General features: G+C 37.1%; 1 pseudogene; it reads left to right on the plus strand.

The window, feature by feature from the left end:
* Nucleotides 1–539: 539 nt before the first annotated feature.
* Nucleotides 540–1,367, plus strand: LOC114090120 (death effector domain-containing protein pseudogene; annotated as a pseudogene).
* Nucleotides 1,368–5,239: the final 3,872 nt, after the last annotated feature.

Here is a 5,239-nt window from a genome sequence, read left to right on the forward strand (position 1 = left end):
CCAAATGCCTGAGATTATAGGTTTTTACCACCGCATCTGGCAGGTTTCTCTTTTATATAAAGATAATAATTCTAGATTTCTTCATAAATACCTTGTTTGGAGTTGATATTAAAAATACTTCTGCAAATAATTTCATCCTTCCATGTTTACCAAGCAGTTTTTTCTGTTATTAAATAAAGAAATGTAAATATATACATGAGCTGCTTTCTATTTTATCAACATAATACAGAAAATTTTAGAAGGTTTCTAACATAATAAAATTACCAGCAGACTAAAATCAAAACACATCAAAAGCCAGTCAAAGTGGCATAACCCTGTAATCCCAGCAGCTCCAGGGGCTGAGGCAGGAGGATCACAAGTTCAAAACCAGCTTCAGCAGAAGCAAGGCGCTAAGCAACTCAGTGAGACCCTGTCTCTAAATAAAATACAAAGTAGAGCTGAGTTCAATCCCTAGTAACTCCCACCCCCCGCCCCCCCCCAAACACACACACACACACACACACACACCAAAGAGCAGTGAAATTCAGTTATCTTGAAAAACAAAAGTTTAACTGCAATAAAAATGGCCAGCATTGGCTTTGGAATTTGTGCTTAGAAGAGACTTCGGAAATTAAGTTTCTTGCAGAGTACACTGGGGATCGCACCTATTGAGCAGGGATTCTAGAAAGCACTGTATTCCTGAGCCCCAGCATGGAGAGCCTAAAGAGGCAGGCAAGTAAAGTGTGGCCAGAAGAATATGGTGCTACAGCTTCTGAGCATCATCACTTCCTGCTGCCCTACATCACCCTCAAGAAGAAATGGGCTGTTTGCCCTGACATGTAACCCCCAGAGCCCTTGTGATCCAGAACCAAGGCCTACCCAGCCCCCTAAACAGTGCCTCCCAACTTCAGATCCTCAGATGTGTAACAAGCAACCAGCCCAAGAGAGAGCCACATTTATGCCGGGAGTCAGTAACACCTGATCCCAAGGAAAAGCAGATGAGTGACTTAAGACTGTGGGTTCAGGCTGAACACTGACAGCATAAGACTACTCTGAAGGGCAATGTCTTCTCTAACCAGAAGGACCCATTCAAAAGCCAGTTTGAAAACTTTAACCAGGCCAACACTAGAGGAATCCTCAAGTTTGAGGACTGGGCTCCATCATCTGTGACATCAAGTACTCTGAGCTCACCTACCACAACAGGGCTACATTAATGGCTCATCACAGACTCCCTCAGGAAAGCTATGAGCCAAGAAGGAGGACTATGAGCTGGGACAACAGAAACTCCTAAGAACTTGATGCTGCAAGCATTGCCCTGAACTTTACCCCTCCTTACTTCTTTGGGGACTGTTCCCATTACCCACCTCTGGAGCTTACATTCGGTTCTGGGTTTGTTTTCTACCCTTCCAAACAATCATACCCCTGCGCCCCCCCCCCTTTTTTTTAAGACAAAGGAAAATGAAAATGGTGTTCCCCACCCCTCCCTGTATCTATGTGCCTAAGCTTTGCCCTTTGTTTCCTGTTTCCATTTACCCACTAATGTGTGTTTCTACACCACCTTACCACTGAGCCATAAGACAAACATATAGGAAGAAGCAAAGTCTATAGAACAATCTTTGTAAGGGATTGAAATGAACACTGTTTTGGGGTACATTGAGGAATCAATATTTCTGGCTTTATGAGGGCTCTTAAATTTTGTCTGGAAAAAAAAAAAAAAAAGAAGGCCAGCATTTATTTTCTGATTTCTGTGAAGAGTTTAATCTTTTTTTTTTTTTTTCTTTTAGCTGTAGATGGAAACAATACCTTTATTTTATTTATTTATGTGGTGCTGAGGGTCGAACCCAGTGCTTCACACGTGCAAGGCAAGCGCTCTACCACTGAGTTACAATCCCAGCCCTAATCTTTTAAAATTGCAATTAATGTTAAGAACATAAAAATGTTTCAAGTTAGCCAGGTACAGTGGCATATACCTGTAATCTCAGCTACTGGAAGGCAAAAGAATCAAAAATCCCTCATTATACTATATGCCCTGCTTCAAAATAAAACAGAAAGGGATTGGGTAGATGTAGCTCAGTGGTGGAGCACTTGCCTAGCATGTGCAAGAACCTAGATTTTCAAAGTCAACTAACACAAGGACAAGTAGGACAACTGCTATCTCATGCCTTTGGGAGAAAGAAAGACCTGAAACACTTATAAGGCAAAACCAATGTTAATACAGGATATTATGAATTACAGTACACTGAATATACAAACTTTAACCATTTCATACAGGAAAATAAAGTTATCCATATGCTAATAAAAGACTGGAAAAGCGTAAATTTTCATCAAAAAACTGGCTGAATAACCTTGTAAATCCATCCAATGAAGTAGTAGGCAGCTTCAAGAAATAATGAAGAGGGGCCGTGGCTCAGCAGTACAGTGCTCACCCAACACTTGTGAGGCCCTGGGTTCAAGCCTAAGCAGCAAATAAAAAATAAATAAATAGGGGCTGGGGTTGTGGCTCAATGGTAACGTGCTTGCCTAGCATGCATGAGGTACTGCATTTGGTTCTCAGCACTACATACAAATAAATAAAATAAACGTCCATCAACAACTACATATCACATATATATATATATACACACACACACACACACACACATTTAATAATAAATATATAAAATAAACATTGTGTAAAAAAAAGTAATGAAGATCTCTGGAATCATGTCCAAAATGTATAAAGGGGGGGGCGGGCGGTGGCAAAACACAGTAAGTTAAGTATGCTACTTTTTGTATAAGGGGGTGGGAATAAGACCACACATGCTTATATTTTCAAAATGGAAAAATCAAAGACAAAAATGATACATAATGGTTACATACTAAAGAAAATGGCAAGGGGAGAACAGGGATGAAAGAATGTTCAAAGAGATATGACTTTCATTGCACTGACTTTGGAATCATGTAAAATGTGTTTTTTAGGAGAAAGAATAATTTCTAAAAATTAAAATCAAACTATTAAAACTGTGTATCAATACCAGATGGTGATGCACACCTGTAATCTCAAACTCGGGAGGCTGAAATTAGAAGATCCAAGTTCAAAGCCAGCCTCAGCAAAAGCGAGGTACTAAGCAATTCAATGAGACCCTGTCTCTAACTAAAATACAAAACAGGGCTGGGGAATGTGGCTCAGTGGTCAATTGCCCCCAAGTTCAATCCCTGGTAACCCCCTCCACCCCCAAAATTAAAAAAAAAAAAACAAAAAACTGTGTATCAAGTTGCATGACCACATTTATAAAAGAAAAGTTAAGGTAAAATAAAAAAGTTAAGGTAAAATAAAAAAGTTAAGGTAAAATAAAAAAGAAAAGGTAAAATAAAACTGTTTTTTTGAAAAAAAAATTGTTTTTAGTTGTAGATGGACATAATATCTTTATTTTATTAATTTGTATGTGATGCTAAGGATCGCACCTAGTGCCTCACACATGCTACATAAGTGCTCTACAACCACAGCCCACAAAACTTTTTTAATTTTTGTTGTTGTTTTTATTGTTGTAGATGCCTTTGTTTTTTTTTTATTTTTATGCGGTGCTAAGGACAGAACCCAATGCCACTGAACTATAGCTCCAGCCCCAAAAAACTGTTTTTGATACATATCACTTGTGTAGGAACATACCCTAGAGGCAAAAAAAAAAAAAAAAAAGACATCTTAAGCTCTATTTGGTACTTTTATTTTATTTTATTTTATTTTTTTAATATTTATTTTTTAGTTTTCGGTGGACACAACAACTTTGTTTGTATGTGGTGCTGAGGATCGAACCCGGGCCGCACGCATGCCAGGCGAGCGCGCTACCGCTTGAGCCACATCCCCAGTCCCTCTATTTGGTACTTTTAACTGTTATAATATTGGTATTATTAAATAAAGCATATAAATTATTCCATTAATGTCATTAAGAACTAAGATTTTCAGTATAAAAGATACAGAATTTTTAAAAATAAAAACCACATACTTAAACATGCATTGGAAAAAATTACTATGAACTCCAAGTTTTTCTTAAAAAAAAAAATACACATATCCTAACTCTGTTGAGCAAAATGGCCTAGAAGCACACAACCAAGTAGCAAAGAAAAGCATTACTAGTTGGGGCTGGGGATGTGGCTCAAGCGGTAGTGCGCTCGCCTGGCACGCGTGCGGCCCGGGTTCGATCCTCAGCACCACATACAAACACAGATGTTGTGTCCGCCAAAAACTAAAAAATAAATATTAAAAAAATTCTCTCTCTCTCTCTCTCAAAAAAACAACAACAAAAAAACATTACTAGTGTCTACATTGTAGTCTCTAAATACCTTTTCTACTAAAGGAATCCAAGTCTCATAAGAAAATGTTTGATTCTAGGACTGAGGTAGAAAAACACAGGTAAGTTGGGATCAATGAAGTTATCAAAAGTTTACTAGAATTGTGAAAAAGGACACAGAAGCCAATCTGAACATCTTTCACTGGTCAAAGATGAGGCAGTTGAGCAATAAGAACAAACATGAATGCAATATATCTAAACAGCAAAAATATAGACACAAATTCATAATAAGTTCATTTTGATCCTTTTTAGAGGTTAGACATCAACAAGACACCACCTCATCATCTGAAAACTGACAAAAAATCCAGTATGCTTCCTACCTTTTGTGTAAGAATGGTATTTCTGGACAAATAGTTGGTAACAGTACTTCTTTACAGAAGAATTTCAGCTGATAATAAATGCAGAAAGAATATAAATAATGAAATTAGAAAAAAAATACTACTTTGTGACTCTTATGGAATAATGGATATTAGCAACAATCATCTACAGAAGCTAAAACCCACAGACGAAAGTTACTTGAGGAACTCTGTAATGTATATATCAGGTTAACTCTGTTAGAACCCATCAATCAATTCTGACATCAGTAATAAATAAATAAATAATTTGATATGTGCCTGCTAAGAAGAAGGCAATAGGTAAACAATAAATTGGGGGATTTGATAGAACTACTATTTTGCAAAAAGTATGAAGGAAAGAAAAACATGTTAAAGGACAACCACATGAATGCATACAGGCAATACCTGGTATAAAGGGCCTATCGCAAATTAAGAGAAATTGCAGCTCTGATGATAATAGATTATCATCAGATAAGCAAACAGAGATATTAATCAAACAGAGATATTAAGAAATAATTGTCAATGGCACTAAATATAACAATGGAACTATGATTCCTTTAAAAACAAACAAACCTTTATCTCTTAAAGATACATATC

Source organism: Marmota flaviventris, chromosome 1 (genome assembly GCF_047511675.1).
Source record: "Marmota flaviventris isolate mMarFla1 chromosome 1, mMarFla1.hap1, whole genome shotgun sequence".
Taxonomy (NCBI): domain Eukaryota; kingdom Metazoa; phylum Chordata; class Mammalia; order Rodentia; family Sciuridae; genus Marmota; species Marmota flaviventris.